The sequence below is a fragment of the Passer domesticus genome, chromosome 16, assembly GCF_036417665.1.
Source record: "Passer domesticus isolate bPasDom1 chromosome 16, bPasDom1.hap1, whole genome shotgun sequence".
In the NCBI taxonomy this organism is placed as follows: domain Eukaryota; kingdom Metazoa; phylum Chordata; class Aves; order Passeriformes; family Passeridae; genus Passer; species Passer domesticus.
Genome location: NC_087489.1, coordinates 3,824,063 through 3,847,383, shown reverse-complemented (window position 1 = coordinate 3,847,383; position 23,321 = coordinate 3,824,063). Strand labels below are relative to the sequence as shown.

At 43.9% G+C, this 23,321-nt stretch overlaps 1 long non-coding RNA gene across 1 annotated transcript; it reads right to left on the bottom strand.

Annotated features, from left to right (window-relative positions):
- Window positions 1-566: 566 nt before the first annotated feature.
- On the bottom strand, window positions 567-22,673 carry LOC135282248 (uncharacterized). The gene is made up of 3 exons (XR_010348527.1): window positions 22,606-22,673; window positions 22,192-22,264; window positions 567-2,231 (listed from the first exon to the last, which is right to left on the bottom strand). It is a non-coding gene; the product is annotated as an uncharacterized LOC135282248 (long non-coding RNA).
- Window positions 22,674-23,321: the final 648 nt, after the last annotated feature.

Sequence of the window (23,321 nt, the reverse complement as noted above, 5' to 3'; positions counted from 1 at the left end):
GAACCCGGTGTGATTTTTCTACTGCTGGAGACTTAAATAAGGCAGAGTCCTGTAGCATCCTGCAGTGCAAAGGAAAAACACACTCCAGTGTGCATGCATACATTATAGAAAACAGGCAATGTGTAACACAGAAATCTTTATTAGGGTTAGATTTATTCCAATTATGGCATAAAAACAAAAAATTGTATTGTGATTCTAACAGAGAGCACCACTTACACCTGGGAATGTAAATGCCACCACCATGGAATGAGAATTTCAGAGCTGCTCAGGCTTCCCCCAGCTGGCAGTGCCACAATGCCAGCACCAGAGTGTGGAATGCATTCTGAACTACAGGGCTTGGAAAATTTACTGAATCCATTCCACCTATGGAATTGTCCTGAAGAGCTCTGTCAGCCTGATGACACTCATCAGATCAGCCTGATTTGGCGAATTTATACTTTATCCTTTCCCTTGTCTTCTGCTAGCAGAGGAGCACGAGGAGGGATGGAGAGCAGACACACACAGGCACATTTACTCCTGAGCTCCTCTAATCCTACCCACAGCATCAAGAACAAGACAAACCCCAGTAAAAGGATTGTCAGAAATTTTATTTTGTTCCAGCAAAGCATCCCCAAATTCTGGTTGTGAACAATAATCCTGCTTTCTAGGAATGGGAGGAAGAAATAAGAATTATTATATATGGTGATGGGGCCAAGATCACACCTTGCTCATCCCTCCTGCTGTTTAGACAGGTTAATTTTGAAGGAATGGCCTGTTGATTAGCACTGCTCTTTTGAAATTGTGACAAATGATGCTAAGATCATTTTTAATGGCCTAAGAAGTCAAATAATTTATCCACTGGCAAAGGGGAGCAACTGATGGCTTTTAAAGAGTACAAATCTACAAGTCTGGCTCGTGAGCACCATGAGTTCCACAGTAACACAGCCAAGCAGCACCATCCCTCATGCTGGGTACCAGTGAAACCCTAAATCCTCATCGCTGCTGAAGTCACAAGGGCCCCACTGAAGGATTAAAGGCCTCTCTGTGCCACTTCCTTCCCCAAAATGCTCAGCTCACTGCAAGACAGAATAATTCCATGCAAAGCGAGCATGGGGGGAGGATCACAGGAGGCAAATGATGTTTTCCCAGCTCATCTTAAGTTTTCCTCATACATCAGAAAACTCTGCCAATGAAGTAGTAGCTGTATTTCAGCACCCAAGCTGTTCTTCAGCAGGAAAGAATGCCTTCAAAAACACTTTGCATATGCAAAACTCTGCATCAGGCATTTGCAAACAAGCAAGATCTTTGTTTTTAGACCAACTGCGTGGCTTTGTAGATGCACACTGGCCATGGCTTGCCTGGACTGTGGGTGCCTGTAAACACCAAACCTTGCTCCATTTACAGCCAGTGTTTGAGATATGGAGACAGCAGACATCAGTGCTCAAACCTCTGGGAGAAAACACCCATGTGCACACTCAGTTTGGCTGTAAGGATTTCTCACAGAACAGAAAACCCAACCAAGGGAAGTTTTTCCAACAAACATTTCTGGTACTTGCATACGTGGCAGGAGAAGATAAGAAGGCAGCATGAAAGCTGCCTGCAGTTATCAGGGAGGATGGAACAGTTTGAAACGCTTCCAGTTATGGAAGTTCTCCTGTAACAACTTTGTCATTTCAATTTTTCTCGTACACTTTATGGTGCTCTACATTTCTGTGAATTCTTATCTCTCCAGCCCAATGCCACAGGCTACAGGTCTGGCACACAGCCCAGCTCCCACTTCAGTCATCTCAGAAGGGAGGGAATGCATCTCGTGTCACAGCAGAGCTAAGCACTGCCACTGCCATCCCCAGAAGACTCTGCAGGATCTTCTGGCTCACCAAGCAAATGTGAATCTGAGGGGCATCTTCTTCCAGTGCTGCTGCCACTTCTTTCTCCATCATCGCTGCAGTTTAACTCGTCTGAGGAACAGGATAGTAGCACAGCAAGCTGCTGGCTGCCAACCAGAGAAAAACAGCCCTGCAGCTGACAAAGCCCAGGGTCTGTCTCTTGCTCCTCCAGAATAATCCACTCCTGGCTGGCTGACAAGAATCTTCCACCACAAACCCACATCTCTCCATAGGATGCAGGTGGTAACTCCCACCAAGTTGGCTGCCCTCATGTTTGCTGCTTGGTCAGATGGACTCATTTTTTAAATAGCACCCTTGGTGGGGCTATGAGTTCAGCACTCAGCAGGATCTGCTTGGCACCATTCCCTTTAAAGGCAGAATAACCCAGTGTCACACTGCTTTACAGGGTAAAAATTGTAACAGCTTCCTCTGGGGGCTTCAAGTCAGTCCCCACACATTTGGTTTCCTGACTACAGGACCATCTTGGATTGGCCACACACGGCCTCCCCAGGCAGCTGTCAGGCTGCTGTTGTCTCTGTCACCAGTTCCTGTGCATGGAATAAGGATAATTTCTCCAATATTTGATAAAGCTCTTCAGATCCAAGTGATATTTTATTTGTGTAGACTTTTCATAAACCTAATATGCACAAGTAAAGTTTTTCATCTCTTTGCAGAGTTTGCTGCTTGATGATTGCCTTATTTAACTCATACTACACACAATTCACCCTGGTCACCCTTTCAGGGGTGCAATCTGCAAGGAGCTAAAGCACCAACTTGAAATAAAAGTAGTGTGAAACAATATTGAGGAGAAAAAAAAGCAAAGAACTGAACAAAGCAAGTGTCCTTGTAATACCACAAAATTATAGTCTCACTCTTCAGTCTTTGTTTCCTTTTGTATCCCTGCTCCAGGGGAGAGTGGAGGGAAAGAAAATAATTGAATAAGTGTCCTTCCTAAGATGCTTGCAGCACAACAAAAAGCTGTGCTTTGATGGCTCTGCTCACCCACGTGCAGCCCAGCTCTTTCAGACCCTTCAATCTGTGCTGGCACTACACAGTCGTGACTCAGGCTCGCTCCTGGTGTAAAAGCCCCAGCTCAGGTTACAGATTCATGCGTACCTCCCTGCTCTACAGCTCCTGGAAGGCACCACATGAACTCAAGGAGAGGATCCAGGCTCAGGCAGGTGAAGAACTCCCCTTTCAGTCAGTGCAAAGCTAATAATTTCCCTAAGAAGCAAAGGCACTTGAAATGTTTCTTGACATTTTCATTTTCTAGTTATACACAGACAAAGCCACCTCTTAAGAGCTACACAGAAAATGCATTCAGTACATCAGAGCCTTTTTTATGCGTGGCATTTTGGCACTGCAGCAATCATTACACTTCAGGACATGCTGTAAAGCACCTTAATACCCCGTGTGTTATCCATCCCCCACTCCCCACAGCCTCCCAGTGCAGGACACAGCCAGTGTTTGCTGCCCTAATGGGTCCCTCTGGGATGCTTATGGATTTCTCCACAGCACAAAGTTTTTATTTCATCAGCGCAGTCCTCCCTTTCCCGGGGCTGGTGCTGTGCTGTGCCTGCCAGCTCCCTTTGCTGGGAGCCACCAAACCTCTGCCCTAATTGGAGGCCACTCTTTAATGCCTGCCCAGTTTTCTGCCACTTTGTCCAATTTGTTTCCCTGGGAGGGAAACTTCTGCCCTGTCCTCCGTGAGCAGCATTCCCTCAGTGGCCTGACACAAAGTCTATCACATGATGTATTGGCCTCCAGCTCTGCTCCTCTCTTTATATGCTTTAATAATTCTATATTAGGGAGAAGTGACAATATAATCCTCAGTCCAATTTTACCATGGCCATATTTGAAATTCAGTAAAGGTTTTTAAAGTGCTTGTCCAGCATTTTAAAGACCAAAACACAACGCTTGCTCTTAATAGCAGTTGCACAATATAATTTGTGGCCGATTGACAGAACTAAATTACATGAAATCAGAATATGAAATGAGTTAGTTAGGTGTTAGTTAGCATGTCAGGAAGTTTTGTGGGGCTTTTGCTTTGTGATTTTTTAAAAAATTTTGACTATCAGCTTACACAATACTTGTAAAAGGGAGACATTTCAGAAAACTGGTCCTACGTCCATGCAAAACATTGAGATTCTTGAATTATAACACTTTCCTGACCTTTTCTCAACCAGTTAAGCACACCATTATGGGCACCTCTGCAGCACAAGCAGCCAGACCTGCTGAGAACCAGGCTTCCAGCCTCCACAGCTTTCTAGTTCTTTAAACACAGCCACAGCAACCTGCAATCCCACCTGCAGCCACAGACCCAGCAGCACCACATCCTTCAAGGTACCAAACAAGCATGAAGAGGAGCTAGAGCTTTTCTCCCAGTTCCTGGGATGTTCCACCCTATTCCCAGGACAAATACATTTATGCAATGTATATTCAGTCAACTTCAGACATAATTCAAAAGCAGCACAGTTTTGAGTGCCAAAACTTAAGGTAGGTTGTTCCTTAGGTGGATTATTCACCATCACTCCTTACATAGAGGCACAGCATTTCTCATCCCTAATGTATTAGGGATAAGTCATCAAGGTCTCTTCTATGATCTATGTCACTTCTGTCCTGGTCCCATTTGGCACTTTGGGGTCAGTTTTCCATGAAGACATTGTCCACCAAAGAATAGATCCTTCTCCACTCTCCCCTCAAAGCAAGTATGCACCACCAACAGCAGTCCTTGGTGCTACTCCGATCTCTTAAAAAAGGGTCATCAGCTTTTAAACCCAATCACCACCTCCAATTTAAACTCTGTTGTACACTAAAATATGGATCAGCAAGAAAGAATTATCCATTGAATAAATTTTAGAAGGAAACACAAAACTAAAGAGCTACAAGAAAAAAATAGAAGGCAGTATGGACAGAGCTGAGAAATAACTGGTCACAGAAGTGCAAGGCTTAAATTGTCTCATTAGTGCCTTATAAAAAATAAATAAGGACAATCAGGACCCCCTTGGTGGCCTGAAGATGTGCACTTCAGAGTGCAGGGAACACAAGCATCTTAGCAGCAGCAGCTGCTGTAATCTGTGTTACACATCAAAACATGAACGCTGCTCCTGGGCTGCACTTCTCATCAATCTGCAATTTGGAGAGGTGGCCCAGATTTAATACAGGCCTGGGAGATTACTGAGCACATCCTGGCTCATCTGTAATGAAAGAAGCTGCTGCTATACCTTGCTTCTCCCTGTAGTGATTATAAAACAGCACATAATCTCCAAGTGTTGGGGGGCAGGGATCTGCTCAGTTTTCAATTAGGGGATTTTGCTCAGATTTCTGTAGGGTGAATGTGGCAACAACAGCAGGTTTGTACCATTCTTTCCTATTTAGGAGTGCTCAAGGGATGAGTTGAAAAAAAAAACCAAAACACCAAAGCATTTATATAAATTTAAGAAAAAAACTTTCCCCAAGGCAAAACATCCCATTTTGAGGTTCAGAATTCCTCCTACAGCTGAAATGATCTGCATGAAATGTTCATCCTGCAATACAAAAAGAGGGAAGTTGTACCAAGTGCACATTTTCCTGAAAAACAGATTAGACAACACTGTGTCTCCTCCTGTTCCTCCACACACCAGCCAGTGCTCCTTTGTACAGAGAACCAGGGCTTGGATGTGCAGGACAGCAGCTCTGCATACAAACATTTATGCAAGTGTTTTATAGTTCAGATCAGGGAAATTCCATCCAAATGTAATGCAACAATGAATGGCACAAAAAGGCCGGTCTTGGAGCAGGCTGTGGTGGGCAGCATTTAAAACTCACCCCTGGTATCAATAAAGCACTATGGTATTCACTGCCAGAGCACAGGGGAGACACTGCATCCATAGGGAAATGCCACCTTAGAAACCTCCTCTCTAACTTCAGCTGGCAAAAACCTCCACATGAATACACTGAGATTGCCCAAAAACTCAAAACAAACCAGCTGCCCTCACCAGCCAGAGGAGAACAGAATCACTGGGTTGGAGAGAGACCTTCAAGATCATCGAGTCCAACCCAGACCCAACCCCTCAACTAAACCCTGGCACCCAGTGCCACATCCAGGCTTTGTTAAACACACCCAGGGATGGGGACTGCACCACCTCCCCGGGCAGCCATGCCACAACTTGATCACTCTTTCACTAAAAACTTTTTCCTAATATCCAACCTGAATTTCCCTTGGCACAGCTGGAGGCTGTGTGCTCTGGGTGTGTCAGTGCTGCTGCAGACAGAGCCCAGCCCCAGCTGAGCACAGGCCCCTTTCAGGAGCTGTGCAGAGTGATGAGGGCAGCCCTGGGTCTCCTTTTCTCCAGGTGAGCACCCCCAGCTCCCTCAGTGGTTCCTCTCAGGGTTTGTGTTCCCAGCCCCTCAGAGGTGCTGGGGCCACAGCTCCTGTCACACCAGCTCACACCAACTGATTTATTTCCTGTCCCCCATGCCCACTTGTTTCCTTCCTCCCACTTCCACCTCATTTCACAACACAACATTGCAGCACCCTGCTCCCAGCCCCTGCTCTGAGGCCAGCTCCATTCTCCCGCTGTCAGCACCAGGGCATATGTGCTCCTCAGCTTCCTCAAGTGCGCTATTCTGAGCCCTGCTAAGAAAAATCTATGGCTTTACACCCTGTCTGAGCCTCAGCAGCAATCACTAACACTCTACATTTTCAAATTTAATCTCATTTCTGATTAAACTCTCCTCTCTACCATTTGTAATCTCACTTGGCGGTGTGCTTTGTGCAGCTCAGTATAAATATGTGCTTTAGAATTAAACTGGTTCAGCAATTTTGACAATGATTTCTTGGAAATTAAGCTGGGACAATTTGTTTGGTTGAAGTGGAATCATTTGAAACATATGACAGAAAGGCTATAAAGTACTTTGTAGTGTAGCACACTCATAAATATCAGCAATTCACATCTCATTTATGCCTGGTTGTAGGGGTGTTAGGCAGAGGATTGTGACAATGTGGTAGCCTCTGACCAAATGCAGAAACAACATTTCTGCTTAAACTATAGACTGCAAAGCAAAAGACTACACAGAGGTGACAAATATCCCAGGAATAACCTGATTAATAATAACAGCTTAAAACAGGGAAGGGCTCTAAAGGCAGGGTGAGTATCAAGAATGGTGACCCCAAGCACAAGGTGTTCCATTGCTCAACATGACCCATTGGACAACTACACTGGACTAGCTGAAAAAGAACAACTTCTTTTACAGCAGGCTGAAAACTTCAGGAACTCTCCTCCAGCCACCCCAAAGTCCATGGCAGCAGGAGGAGACACAAACAGTCTCAGCCCCACAGCTCCTCCTGCCCCCAAGCCCAGCTCCCCAGGAAGCTCTGACACACACCAGGGCTCTGGGGAGCTCTGAGGCAGAGCTCTGCCTCATCCCTCACCAGGGACTACCATGCCAAAGTCCTCAAGGGACTCCTCAGCCCGGGAACATAAAGATTTCATCACTCCTGTGGGAAATATTACACACATGATTAAATTTAAGGAAAATTCTTGCCAAATAACATCTTCCCAAGTCCTCAAGCCCTCCATGGCTGTCTTTGTGTGATATTTGAGGCAACTACTTCCTCAATTTCATGACTGCTTAGTTTTATAGCAGCTTCTTCAGTCACTCCACCTAATTTTAATTCTTAAGCAATTTAACAAATGTTATTTTTGCTCCAAAACACTTTCCTCCACTCTTCTTCCTCACACACTTTTCAACTCCCATTCTGTCTTCCCCCTTAAATTCTTCTGTTCCTTAGCCCTAAAGAACCTCCTTGTTCTGTTTCTTCTTCACAGCCTACTTTATTCCTACATGTTCTCAGTCACCCCCAGACATTTCTCCGGTGGCCTGACCCTATCACATCCTGACTCATCTCAGAATCAACAAACAATTCTCCCCACCTCAGCATTCACTCAGATACACCCTGCAAAGTTCACAACACCCTGGCAGACATCACTCCTCTGCAGCACTCCAGAGCCCAGCACCAAATATTTAATATCCACTTCCAATAACCATCACTCATTTGAGATTAATTTCCAATATGAATTAACACAGCAGGGGCAGAGCAATTATCTCAGGACCTGGGTGAATAGACAGAGGGGTAGTGTGTGAGCATGGAAGTGGAAAAGGAGGAGAAGGATGATGGGCCAGAGGAGGTGCTCTCACTCTTCTGCAAGCTGCCAACAGCTTCACCTGGAAGGTTAAATGTCCAAAGCAATCTCAGCAAACACTCCCACTGCCTTTCCCAAGTGCTGACGTATGTGTGGCTCCCTGCTCTCCAAATGAATCAGCAGCACTCATGGGTAAAGGGAGGAAAAAATATAGGGCAAGAGCTGAGCATTCAGTGCAGCAGATGGAGGCAACAACGATCCATGCCCCGAAGCAGCTATCAGAAAACCAAAGTATTCCCTGGGTGCTGATCCCAAAGGTCCTCCTCCTCCTCCCCAGGCTCCTGGCAGCATCCCCAGTGAGCACACAGGGCAATATGTGCAATATTCTCCCCAGGTCCCCCCAGGCATCCCCTCCCACTCATCTGCAGCACTGATGCCAAGCAAGGTGGTCTGCTCAGCAAAAACCAGGCGTGCACAGGAACCCTCAGCACTGTTTTCCAGGACTTCAAACAGGAGGAAATCCTCAGATCTACTGTAAATAGTTCCTTTAAAATGTTTCCAAAGTGCCACAGGCCTGTTGCACAGACTTTTAAACACACCAAACCATTAATGCCATTAGACCCGGGATCTTCTCCCTGTGTCATTTGAGGCTGAGCTCTCATTCCTAAAGAGCCTCAGAAAACTAAAGAAAAGGTGCATCCCTAATGAATATTGAAACACTCTGATTTTTACTCTCCACTTATCTCTGCTCTGGTGGTCTACTGATCTAGATATTTAATAATCTCTTCTAGCACAGCCAAATTGCAACTTTTCTTCCCATAATTAATCCATGGTGCTGCTGGACTAAGTAAAATAAAGGGACTAATTTAATCGTAGCTGAAATTCCTCCAAAATTAGTAATAGCATACTTAAAACAATATTGAACCATTATTATTATCACCTTTTCCCCCCTTTTTTTTTTTTCAGAGCTACTGAAGGGCTTCTTCATTAGCTTTTAATGAGAAATATATACAGTAAACAAATCTTGGCTTTTTGCTGTGGTAACCATTTCCTTGGACAATGAGATAAAGTAAATTTAATTGAAATTATCTGCAGAAAACACCCCTTCTGAGCTACCTGAGCTGGTATAAAGCCCAATTATAATCCCCACACACCTTCACACGGTTAAACCAGCCATCTTCCATAAAGACACCTCCAAATCCCCCCTGTTCAACCTCATACTCTGACTGCAGGCACGAGGAGATATTTTTCCAGCTCTGTGAAGCAGCAGGAGAGACCATGGCAAGGCCAACGTGCTAAGGAACGTGTGGGAGGCAGCAATAACAAACTGACACGAAGAAATAAGGCTGTAGCTGGAACAAATGGAGCTCTCTGGAGAAGTTTGGGGGGTTTCTCTCTGATCTAACGTGCCACCCCACCCACCACCAGACCCAGATATGTCTCCCATCCCTCTGGCATGACCAAGCCACCCTGTGCAAAGGGGGTTTGAATCTGGGTTAGCAGAGCTCTGCTGAAAAGTGCTTTTATTCTTCAGCAAGCATCAACAAGGCCTCATTTCCAGCTGGCAGAAATTATCCAGGATGAAGCTAGTTTCTGTATTGTTATTATCCAACAGTCTTTTCTCACCAGACATCCTGAATTTTCAAGTGGGGCAAAACATTTACTGGAGCCTGTGTGAATACACTAAATTATGGCTTACCTAACAGCACCACCTCCTTCTAGCTTTCCACCACCAGGCCAGATTTATGTAATTTAGCAACAACACCTCATCTGAGGCTTGAAAAGCCTTCAGCTGCCTGAGCAGAGGCAGCAAATAAAGAGCAGTAAGGCTGCAAACATAACCAAGCTGGGACTCCAGTCAGAAAGAAGGCTGGCTAGACTTTTGCTCTCCAAAACTCAGAGGTGCACACAGCAGACTTAAACAGGCTACGTTTTAATTTGCTTTTCTACATCCAATCTAGCAGCAGTGGGAATTCCCTTAACTCAGGCACTCATTAGTCCGTGTCTGCTTTAGTCACACAAAACATGTCACCCCTTTAGGAAATGGTCTGGCTGTCTTGTTCACTTGTTGTTATTGTAAGACAGATCAAATAATCTCAGTATCTCTCTCAGAGTCCCAAATCTACAGAGCACAATGAACAGAGCTGGGCTCTGAAAAGTGTGAGCTAGTTTAGTATCATCCAAACTTTGCCATGTTTCCCTTTCCCTGTGCAATGGGGTCTGATTTTCTTTTTGGGTTTTACTCGGTTTTTCACTGTATGCTGCTACATTGAAACATCAGCATCAGCTCAGGATTGGGAACACACTTAAGAATATGTCCCAGATTCTTATTTTGGTGCTCACATCCTGTACTTAGATGCAGTGTGGTACTGCCATGAGGACCAGCAGTGCTGCAGCTGTGCTACAGATCACACAGCAGCCAAAACTCCATTTCCAGCCTGACAACCAAACCCTGAGTGCATCTACATCCCACCCCAGGGACTGGAGCCCCAACACTTCCAGTTCCCCCATGCAAATCAAACCCCTCTCCCATTGTGTTTAATCAAGGATGTTCTGACATGAAAGTGAGTTAAGCACCTTGGTTCCCCCACCTGACAAAAGCCCCTCTCTGTGTGTGTGCAGAACTCCTGTTTACCCATTGATTTTTAAATAACACTTCCCAACCTGGATGCACAGAATGGCTCCCAGTAAATCTCCCTGCTGATGCCTTCCTGAGGCAGCCAAGAGCCTGAACCAGCAGCACTACCAGGGGCTGTGACCTTCCCCATCCATCTTAATTAGGTATTAACTTCAAAAGGCTTTTTGCTACACAGCTCCTGCCAGCATCAAACAAAAAGACAAACACCAGCCTTGAGTCGTCAAAAATGTAATTACAGGGTCTCTTGGAGAGGTGGCTCTGCCTGCTTCTCTGGTTTTCACTCCAGAAATTTATAGCAGGGAAACAGCACTTTAGCAATACTTAGAAGAGCCCTACAATGAGAAAATGCACCAAGAGCTACTTGCACGAAGTACAGCTTTATCTATCTCAACAGCCCTACCAGAAGCACTCACATGGCTTATTTAGTGCTCTCCCACCTAGATTTTCTGATGTTTTCTACCTGTCCCATTTTTTCAGCACAGGTATGGACAGACCTACAGCCCAGTCTGTTGACACCCATCAATCCATTTAATTCCACAGCCTCGGGTGAAGGAAAGGATGCAGGAGGAAATGGGTTATCAGATAAAGTCAGAAGGCACTCCAAAGCACATGGCTGCATTTGCCACACGCATTTCTCATGCACTACCAACACAGATCCTCCAGCTCACACACCAGAAGGGCAAAGTGCCAGCAGATGCCAAAATGTAGTGAGGAGCTCCTGCCAAACCTGTAGCTCCCAAGGTACCTTAATCCACATATGAAGTAACTCACCTACCTTGCATTCTGCCTTAGGGAAGCTGTGCTAATAAATAATTTTTTAAAATAACTAAGTTGAAAAAAATCCTAAGCATGCTCTGCAAATATGGTTTAGCTCACCCAAAAACTGCTGTGACAATATTAAAGTCCTGCTCCTGCAGACTTAAAAAACCCAATAAAACAAACCACAGAATGGTAACCTGAAAAATCAGGGCTGGGAAGCTGCCTCCTAATACACCACACCTGATCCAGGAGCAGATCAAAGTGCAGCCACAGGGAGCCAGAGCAGAACCAACTACCCAGGAAAAATCTCAGCATTTATGGCTCTTCAGAGGCAGCATTTTTACAAGGAAATGTTTGGAGATGGGAATAACCAGCTGAACATTGTTATTCCTGTGCTCCTTTTTGCCTTGATGGGGCATAAGAGGTGAACACACAACTCTTTTTCCAGGCCATCCAGCCCAACAGCTCACCAGGGGTTTCTCCCCAGCACTGATATTTTTCTGATGTATATTTCTGTCTGATGTAATAACTCCTGTTTCTCTTTGCACGAGCTCCTTGGATCTGAAGAGTGATTGAAGCACCAAGGACACTGGCATTAGCAATTTTCCTGTTGTTAGGACAAAGCTAAACAACCACATTTAGCATGAATTCTCTATTTGGATTGCATCTGCATCCCTCCACCTTTTACCCAGAGAAACTCAAGCATTCCTACAGCAGTGCTGAATAAAACAATTGTTTTCTGACAGAGCTGAGGCAGCTGCACGTGCTGAACACTGACATTCATGCTTAAAACTGAGAAACGGCTCTGCTCCACAGAGAAGCATTCAGGACTAAAACTTCCAAATTAAACACAGCCTTGCTTTAAATCTAATTCATTTTTTCTATGCTAATACATTGACCAAAGTTGTTTATACCGAGTGAGGCAGAGATTACAATATGAGGCACAAGGAACCCTCATTTTTCTTTCACCTGATGACTTCAGGAAACAAGCTGATGTCACATGAACAGCAATAAAAACATCAGAACCAGGCAATTCATCATTGCAGCAAAGTGTTAAGTAATAAGCTTCTCCCATACTTGTTTTCTGCTCTTTTAATTTAAAAAAAATTCTTGCTACTTTGAGTTATTTTGAAGTTGTGTCTGTTTATTCTTCTGCCAAGTTGTTGAAATACTTTTAGCAGACAACAAAAGGAAGCAAATTATTTCACAGAACAGAGAATGAGAACATTTAACATTATAGTGAGAGCCAAATCAACAGTTCCTATAATAAATCTTTAATCCCCTGAAGATGTTCCCTTTCAACAGCAGCACACTGAAGCAACAGAGCTGGAGTCATTCACCTGACAGTGCAGCAGAAGAACCATTCATGTCTGACATAATGACTGCAACTCCTTGCTCCAAATGGGCAGGCATAAAATAAATGGGATTGGAGTGGCAGGAACATCACCTGCAACCATCAGGTGCCACAAGGTTAAGAGCCCTCGCTGTCCAAGGCTCCTGTGGAGCAGCACTGAGGGGATCACAGGCACTCCAAAGCCTTGGGGTGGGGAAGGGCAGGGTCCAAGGGCTGCTCAGTGCACTCTGGGTGCTCTGCTCTGAGGAAGTGGCCCCCAGCACAGAGGGCACAGCTGCCATCAACAAAGTTATTGAAACCTTCCCCCCACCCCTCAGAGGCAAGAGTCCTCCAGTGTGAGCTCTTGCTCCTCTCAGTGCTTTGACCACCAGGTGAAAATATTATTCTCCATTTCACCCTTGTCCTGCAGTGCCCTTCAGGAGCCAAGTGCTGCTTCAGCTCTCGCCTGGTGCTCTTGCAGACAAGCCCCAGGTGCCTCCCCGTGCATCACCTGGAGCTGCCAGCCCTCCCTCCCTCCCTGGGTGCCACTGCCCAGCTTCTCCTGGGGCTTACACACCCCAGAAGTTGGCTCCCAAAAGGCTCTTGGTGTAGCTCTGTCAGGAGGGTTTTATGTCCATGTTCCTGGGCAAGAAAATTTTGCCACACCTGTGTTTAAAATGCTTGTAGCCCTCAGAGGTGTCCAGAGACAGAATCACAGAACCATGGGATGGTTTGGGTGGAAGCAAACTTAAAGCCCAGCCAGTGCCACCCCTGCCATGGCAGGGACACCTTCCACTGTCCCAGGCTGCTCCAAGCCCTGTCCAGCCTGGCCTTGGGCACTGCCAGGGATCCAGGGGCAGCCCCAGCTGCTCTGGGCACCCTGAGCCAGGGCCTGCCCACCCTCACAGGGAGGAATTTGCCTTCTGTATATCAAATCTAAATTTCCGCTCTTTCAGGCTAAACAGGGTTTCAGTTTGACTTCTTCAGGTTTTGAGGAATTTTTTCAAGTTGCCAAATTCAATTTAATAAACTGAAAGGCATTAATACCATTTGTCTGTCTGGTCAGCAATTCTTATTAAAATTCTGATTTCCAGTGATGACAGTAACCAACTTCACAGCTAAAATAAAAGTACAAGGGGTTGGTTGGGGACAAGTTGTGTCTTTTTTTGAGATTTTTTTTTTTTTTTTGAGGGGGAGGGTTTTTTGTTGTTGGTCTGAGGAGTTTTTTGGTAGAAGGAAAGCAAAATAAATTCACAGCCATTAATATCTGGGACACTGAGTTAAATTTGCCTGAAAAATGTCAGTCTCACCTGTAAGGGGTGGGATGAACAAAGGGTTAGATCACCTTATTTGTTGAACAGGAAGATTTCTGTTTGTTTTAAAGACCTTCAGAAACGCAACTGCTATTTACTGAGGTCTTGCAACCAAACTGTCACAAGGGCTTTTAGTGCCAGCCTGAGCAGGATGTGCAAAGAAAAAAGCCCAGTGTGATCTAATCACTAAGAGCCTGGAAAAGATGGTTTTCAGTCTGTACCAAACACTACTTGATTTTATTTGACCATTTTCCACAAACCAAATCAATACCTCAGAGCAGAGAAATCAATCAATGCACAAAACTTTTTCAGTCATTGTGCTGAAGGAAGGGAATGCACAGGAAAAATCCTTCTCCATATCAGACAAAGTGCTGGAGCACACAGCAAGGGCAAAGCCATGTGTGGAGGGTTAGTGCCCTTCCCAAATATAACAAAATTCTCAGTACAACCCTCTTTCAAGGGATGGGGTGACAAAAAAACCTCAATGCCACCTCCTCCAAGTTATTTGTGGGAACTCCGTACCACATTAAAAATATTGAGATGTGCTAGGTTGGTTGTGTTCTTCGGTCAGGCACCTCCTCCTCTCAAACTTCCTCTCATTTATTTAATTTCACAGGCCATTTGATTCTTTCATTTTCATTTTCGTGTTAGTTTTCTTTTAATTAAAAAAAGCTTTGTTTTTTCATGCATTTTAGGCTTTTTAAGAAATGAAGTTGTTGAAGCTGTTCTTTGTTATCTGCACAATTTCTGATAGAAGAATAAAAAGCTTTCCAGATGAGTATTACTGGCATATAAATTAAAACAAAAGAAAAAAGTGTTTATTGCGAGAGCCAGGAGACACCCTGTTCCTCTGTGGGGGCTGACCTTGATGGATATGCAGAAAGTTGACTGTTTGCCAATATATTTTATTTTCTGGGAGAAAAAGGAGGCTGCTTCACCCGAGATCTTGATTGGCATCATTTTGATGCCAACAAATAACTGCCCCAACAGTTCCAGGGACCTTAAAAAATTCAGATTTTGGGCAAATCCTCTTTGCTCAACATGAGGCACCACCCATGGGTGCTGAACCTGTTGAAAATGGAGCAGAAATCTGCAATGACAGCACAGCTGTGCCTGACAAACCTGCAGGACACTGGCACTCAGGGCAACACATCCACTACCCATCATTTTCTTACCAAACACATCCTTCCCCATCTCAAACATCTCACAGCTGTCTCCAGGAGGAAGACAGGCAGCACAAACACACTTTGAAACACCTTTCCAAACACTGACAAGTGTTCAGGTTTATTTCCTTCAGTATGGAAAGCCTGCCAATCCTCACTACAAAAATGTGTCTTTCAACAAATTTTGCTCATCTCAGAAAAGTCCAAGCTTCCCCCAGGATAAGTCACCTTATTCACAGCATTTAACCTTGATTATCTCTGTCCTGCTGTTCACCTGACCAGCAGATCCTTCCCCAGCCCCACTCACACTAATGCACAGCACAAACAGCAAGTCATGTCTGCACAGAGCAGAGGAACCACCTCAAATAAAGAATTCATTCATAGTTTTACCATCCCTGATAGGTTTCTCCTCGATCCAGGTCTTATGAGCTGTCAGAGAACCTATCACACCTGAGATAGCCCAGCTACCCCAAATGGCACAAAGTTAGCAGGATTGCTTTTGAGGTAGTGCTGGAAACAGAAGAAGGTTTAATAAAAGGCAAAATAACAAAGCTTTTACAGAGAAAAACAAACCAGGGGCAAGAGGTTCTTGCTCCTGCTACAACACCCCACAAAAGCCATTATTTCCTTTGTTCTCTTATTTTTCCAATGAATTATCAAGGTGGGACCTCTTGGCCTCTGTCAAGTCGGACAGCCCCAGGTGTGAGGTGAAGTCCCAAGGTCCTATGAGGTGTCTTTGCACCAAATTGATGAGAGAAACTTCTGGGCTTTTTACCTTTTTAAGCAGACAAAATAATTTAATCCCTCCATCAACAGGGGCACATTCCTACACATCCCTACATGCCAAGTCACATCTATCAATCATCCATCAGCAAATGATCCATCAATCATTCATTCAGCAAACTCTTCTGCTAAGACTCTCAAGTGTCTGCTAAGACACTCGGTTTGAGACATCCCTAACTCTCAGCATTCTCTGCCGATATGGAACAGCCCTCCTTTCTAGGATTTACCTTGAACCCCCCCCTGTGTATCTTAGCCATTAAGTGGTAGCTAAATACAGCAAGTTTCCTTCATAAATGCCTGGCTGGAAGTCAAGGGTTCCTAAAGCCCTGGCATTTGGCTGCAACCTGTTTGTAAAGCTTTCCCCCAAAGTAGTTTTAGTTTCTTGTAACCAGACTGTCTTTGGCCCAGGACCATCAGACTCAGCAATTTGCTTCTTTTGTCATTGCTAAATCCTCTCCACAGGGACCAGCTGTGGCTTATCCTCTGCTGGCACACACAGCCCTGCACTCACCAGGGTGTTTAGCTCTGCTCTGCAGCCCTGGAGAGTGCATTACCTCATTTCAACAAGGCAAGTCCCTGTATCAACAATTTATAACTCCCCCTTCACAGGAGTCCACCTTCTTCCAAGGCAAACCGCTTTGTTTTCTTTTCACTTCCAGCTTATTTACATTAATTTGAAAATGCAAAGTTTTGGCTTTTACAAGTGTCCAGTTTGGAGGTATTTATAGCACTGGGCCACTTGCAGCTTCACAGGTTGGTGGGAAATGATCAACAAAATCTTATAACACTGTAAACTCCCCTTAGGAACTCAAGCACCTTTTAAGGGGCACTTTTAGCTTATTAAATTCTCTCTGTCTATTAATAAGCTTTTCTCAAGATTTTTTTTTTTTGCTTCTGCTATGAATTTCAGCAGTTCTTGTGGCACAAAGTTGTTTTCTGCCAGCAATCACCTCTGAATTTTCATTATTAATGCCACGGATGGGTCTATCCTGCAGCTCACCCCGTAATGAGATTTGTGCTGCTACTCTTTAAATAAACTCTTCTGCACGCAGAGCCTCAGTCTCCCCTTGCCTGCTCACCTGAAACCAAACTTGAAACATCCCCCAGTGCAGCCTGCCAGTCAGGCACTGCTCTCAAGATCCTTCACAGGTCTGCACTTTCATCTCCTGATGTCTGGGGTTGCTGCACTTCTGAAGAGGGAACAGCTTTTATTGCCAGACATACTGAGGAAAAGTTCATTTCTGTTTGTCATTATTTCCTTCTCCAGCAACCTGAGACTAAAGCAGCAGGTGATTACCCACTCCTGGTAACCAACCCACACTAAGATCAGGATTTTCCCATGGCTGGGTTTTCCTCATTACCAGCAGCTTCATTGCACTATTGATCAAACCACAAATGTAAAAAATATCATAATTCCCTTTCCTCTCCTCCCTACCCTTCCCAGACCATATGGCATCACTTCAGCATCCTTCTCACCCTGCCTATTCATCAGATCTCATCCATGCAGCCCTTCCACTGCCACCCAAGCCATGGATTTGGGCTCAGAGCACTGCTTGGAGGTAGCTGCTCTGTTCCATCCATCAAGCTGGCAGCACTGGCAGAGAGCACACACAAAGGCAGGGGCAGTGTGCCTCGTTAGCAGAGCACACACAGTTGCTGGGAACATCTCAAAGATGAAAAGAACCATTTCAAGCATCACATCCCCTCAAAAATAAACAACAAAAAAGGCAGCAGTACAGCTTGTCAGATGAAGTTGATTACAAATCAAGCACATTCACAGACCCAGGTCACAACATTTGGGTTCATTAGTAAGAAAACATTAAACAAGCAGTGGCATTTGCTTTTTATGGCAGCAGAGTTGAAAAACAGCTTCTAAGGTTTTTTGCTTTGGTACAGATCCCTGATAAAAGGGGTTTATTCATGTTCTGTCTGCTTTCAAATGATACCAAAAAATATTTTGCCTTTTCTAAATCAGATTTCAAAATCTGATTATCTTCGTTTTAGCCACAGTATCAAAGCCAAGTAAATGTTCAAATAATGAACAAGAATTTACTTGGATAGCCAGCAGATTATTCTGTATTACACTCCAGCCCAGAATAGACTTCAAGCTCAAAATTACTAGTTTGTTTTGTTTTTTTAAAATCACCCTTGAATCACAGTACCAGCAAGCAGTTCATTTAAATGTAGTAATTCTGAGAATCATTTCAGCTTTGATTACCAGGAAGACAGAAATATGGAGAGAGGTGTCAGGATAGCAGCTCAAGGGCATGCAGTCTACAGAAACAAGAGAGAGTTCTCTAGGAAGACTTGCCATTATCCCTAAGAAAATACATTTCAACCTCCCTGGAGTCTTGTTCATCCTCTTCACATCTGTCTTAGAAGTCCAAGTTTAGAAGCAGTGCCACTGATAAATGAGATTTCCCCTATGCAGGTTCTGTTCCTCCCTGAGCAGTTATTTAAATCCAACAAAGGAGATGCTGCTCCCTGAGCCACCCCAAAGTTTTAGAGCTGGGGAAGGGGAGAACAAGAGATAGACAAAACAGATGGAATTATAGAAGCTTACTGTGCTCACCCTAAACCATTGGGCTGTGTTACTTCTGGCAAAAATCTTCCCATTTAAGGGGCACTTTCCGCTTTGTAATCATTTACAAAGCAATTCCTTGGCTCTCAAAAAAGTCTCAAAGGAAGGAGGAGACAACATGAAAAGCACAGAACACTATTTAATGAGGAAAAAACCTCAACTATTTTCCTCTTCCTCTTTTTTTTCAAGTCTATTTCTAAGAAATTGAAAACTTGTTACATTTAAATTCCAGTTTGCTATTCACAATGCAGCATTTACCTTTCTACTGGAATACCTTTTTATTCTATGCTTCCAAACCCAGGTAAGACCCCATGGCTGCAATGTCTCCAGCCATTTCTGAAGGACATTCTGGGGATCTGCTACCATTTTTTTATGGAAATGTTAGACCAACTCTAACAGCACCCAACTCCCTCTACACCAAATAAACGGGGGGATGAGGGAGAAGGAGAAAAACCAGGAGTGGGACAGCACAGCTTGCAAGATGAGCACAGGAGGTCCTGACTGAGTTCAGAAACTTCTTTCAAGTTATAAATTACTAACTCTTTACTTATTTCTTTTTTTGTGTGTTGGAAATTCCTTCTCTGTTGTATTCACAGGGAATGCCCCGACGAAGGTAGGAATGATGAATCTGACTCCATGTTCTTAGAAGGCTAATTTATTACTTTATGATACTATATTAAAGAACACTATACTAAACTATACTAAAGAATACAGAAAGGATACTTACAGAAGGCTAAAAAGATAATAATGAAAACTGGTGACTCTCTCCAGAGTCCTGACACAGCTTGGCCCTGATTGGCCAAAGAGAGAAAACAACTCACAGCAGAACCCAATGAAACAATCACCTGTGGGTGAACAATCCCCAAACACATTCCACATGACCACAACACAGGAGAAGCAAATGAGATAAGAATTGTTTTCCTTTTCTCTGAGGTTTCTCAGCTTCCCAGGAGAAAAATCCTGGGCAAAAGGATTTTTTCAGAGAATGTGAATGCCACACTTCTCCAGCACCATTCAGGAGTAGTTTCCTTCCAAGGGGGATGTTCTCCATCATTTAGCTGTGTCCCCCACTCAAGAGAGAGAAGAAAAAAGGGCTCCCAGTGAAGGCACAAAGATAAAAACACATGCCCAGAACAAAAAACCTCTGTCTGCTGCAAACTGGACTGAGACACCAAACCTTTCACACAGGCCTTTGGGCAGCTGCCAACCTCAAACCTTCCACTGCTCTACCAGCCTTGGAGAAGCTCAGCTTGAGAACCCAGAGAGAGAAACTTTGACCAACAAATGAGACAAGACTGTCTAAAAAAACAAGAACTGCCAGCCCAGACAAGTTGCTAATGAGCAGCTGTCCTGTTAAATTTTGAAAATCTACTTGATTTATAAAGAGGTTCCTTCCAGTACAACATTTGAGGATTTCTTTTAAAATTAAACACCGGAAAATTTTACATCACTTGTTAGCAAACACAAACAGGGATACATTTGAGGATCCATGCCTTGGTAGGGAAGGAAAGGAGATTTCTTGCCCTCCATTCCCAGCCTTGAACTGCAATTGCCTACCTGGGAACTTTACACCTTTCCTGGAAGATGCCCTTTCAATAATCCTCAGTATAACAGAAGGGGCCCTCAGGTAATTAACTCAGACTTTTCACAGCCTGAAAGCTAGACAGGTTTGTCAAAATGATTTTTATTCTTATGGTTTATTATCTTGTTGTGAAGATTTTTATGAGAAAAAGATTAAATCACCACCCTGATGTGTGCATTTCATTAAGCCTCTAATCCTTAAAGAGTCACTAACGCAGCTCACCATTGAAAAGCACTAAATCATCATTCAGTCATATTGACCAAAATAATCTCCTAATTATTTCAGAGAGGAGCAGAGCACCAGAGATGTGCTGTAAATGACAGCTCAAAATGCACAAAACCAAAGGGATAGAAAGGTAACTTTGATTACTTTTGGTCTGTATGAATAATGGAACATAAGAAATGTATCTCTGCTGAGCAACTTACTCAGGGTAGGTTGGATTTTAGGTGGTTCAGGATTTGGATGGGGTGTGTAACAAGTTTCAGCTGCAGCAAATCAGCCCCTGACACCACAGAATTGAGAAAATTACAATGAGCAATGAATTCCAGGTGAGGAACATTTAGCAAATTCAACCAGCTCCTGCAGAAAATGCCCCAAAAGCACAGCAGTTTGTAGTAAGAATAAATTGCCCCCCACACAGCTGATAACAGAGCTTGCATTAGTTGGAAATGGGTTTAGTTTTAGCTCTGGTTTTGCTGCCATAAGTGTAACTGGGAGCACATGTGAAGAGCACCATTAAGAAGTTGGACTTCATGATCCTGGATGTCTTTTCCAACCTCACTGATCTCTCAAGGTTGGAGCTCACTGCTGACTTCATCCTTTTCTCCTTCTCCCCCTTTGGGTGGGCACAGAGGAGAGCTGCTGCCACCAGCAGAGCCCCAGACATACAAACATAATTTTTCTCTCTTCCTATATCAGGTGATGATTTCCAAAACATCCCAAAGGTTTTTCCTGCCAGGGTCATGCACTCACACATTTACTGAGGACTCAAGAACAGGAGCAGCCATCACAACAAAAGCAAGGAGGAATCCAGTAAGGAAACTCATGACTGATACAGCTTTGTATTCCATGTTAAATTTATCACACCCTCTGTGACTGTAGCCATAAATCTTTCAAGAAGAGCTTGCTTCTAAAGCTTGATTTGGAGTATAATATTTGCAATTTAAACACCCAATGGACCAATGATAATTCACTGTCAACCTTTATAAACCCTTTTGAGTAACTTGCAGTCTCATTACTAGAAAGATCATCAGAAATTAAGAAAAAAACTGCAAGCAGGCTTAGAAGGAAGAAGAAATCCCTCAAGTCAAAACATGAGTTCAAAGGATAACTTCGATATTTTTGTAATTTCTTTATGACTAACAAGGCTCAGAATCACCTTCCCAACAAAACAGACATGGTAGGATTTGTGGTGAGGCTCAGTTTTCAGGTAGATGCACCTAGATCCCCTGAGAGGATTGAAGTTTAAAAGAAAAACAACACTTTTTCTTTGAGCAAGCTCTACATAGACACAAATGAAAAAGAGAGGAAACAAAGACAGCAGAACTAAGAGGGGATTTTGAAAGAGGCCTCTTTCCTACCACTTTTTCACCCCTACACAAGGATTTGCATGTTTGCTTTTATCAGACAATCACAGAATAGTTTGGATGGGACCTTGAAGATCAGCCAGTTCCAACCCCCTTCCATGAAAAAATCCAGGTTGAGAAGTTTCTGTGTTGCTGCCACCCCTACCCAGTCCCCACATCTGGAAAAGCCCTTTTTGAGCCTCACCTCAGCACATTCCCCAGCAGCCACTCTCCTCAGCCCACCCTGTGCAGAATATCACTCCCTTTGTCCAAGGGGCAGCCTCTGCCCTAAGAGCAGCCCACAGGAAAAAACCCAAACCCCACCAAAACAGTCAGGGAAGCATCATCAGTCCCAGCAGCTTCAAACCCTCCAAATCCCCCAAAAAGTGCCAGGATTTGTTTGGGGAGGTAGACAAAAAGATTTCACTTAAGAACAGGAACCTTATGATGATCAAGAGATGTTATTTTTAAATATATTTCTTACCTTGTTCCCTGTGCTTCAGACCCCACTGGACTCTGCTGCAGGCTAGATTTTCTCTTTAATTAACCAAGCTGACCTGGAGCAAGTTAAATTATACTTAATTTCCTTCCAGCACTCATTCCTTTTGATAAAATTCAAAGTATAGAAGGGCAGATACCACCAGGTACATGCCCACAAGCCTGCACCAAAGGTAGGGAGGGCTACACAGGATCATCAGTCCTCAGGGCTCTGAGCCAAACATCTCCCTTAGAGCGGGCACCACAAAAAACTGAACCAGCCTTTGAGTTGAAAGAGTCAGGTTTCAGCAGCATGGAAGTCAGACTAATTAACTTTTCCACAGCAGCAAAGGCACAAAACATCAAACTAAACCCAGAATTTAAAAAAACTTTCAGATATTTCACAACGAGCTTCCCCTACCTAATCAGGTGAATCCTTCTCCCAGAACTCCTACAACACAACAAAATCCACACAGTCCCCACCCCTCCCTGGGAATTTATTATTTCCAAATCACAAACACCTGGCTCCCTGCTCACACCTGAATTCAATTCTCTCTGCACCCTGCAAACTGCCTCCCCCAGCCCTGCCCAGCTGGTCCCTATAATCCCACCTGGGCACTCTTCAAAAACACAAGTAAGACAGCAAGAGGATTAGTGGTTTTTTTTGTTTTTTTTTTTTTTTTTTTTCTCTTCATAGCAATCAGAGAAACTTAGAAAAAACCTTACAAATTAGGAAAAAATATGAGCCTAATTTGTCTTTTATATAATCCAATATTTTTTCTAACCACAACTGAAAGCTTCTGAGTTTCTCTGCTCTGACTGGGAGCAATTAGGACATTAACTGTAAACCACAAGAGAGATGTGCCATGACATTGTTGCAACCAGCCCTGCCTCAAACTGCTTTGTTTAACTGAGATTTCTAATAAAAAACATCCCAAATGCTGTGGGATAATGGACACCCTGTGAAAGGTCTGCATCCTGAAACATCATCTCACTCTAAAGGCCTCTGTGCTTAATTAACATCTCACCAGGCTTTTTTACACAACCACATTAATTGGGACATAAATGGATAATAGAGGCCTTTGCTTCTGTCTACAAAGCTTTGCCCTCGCTCACAGATTGTCCCTTTTTATTCAC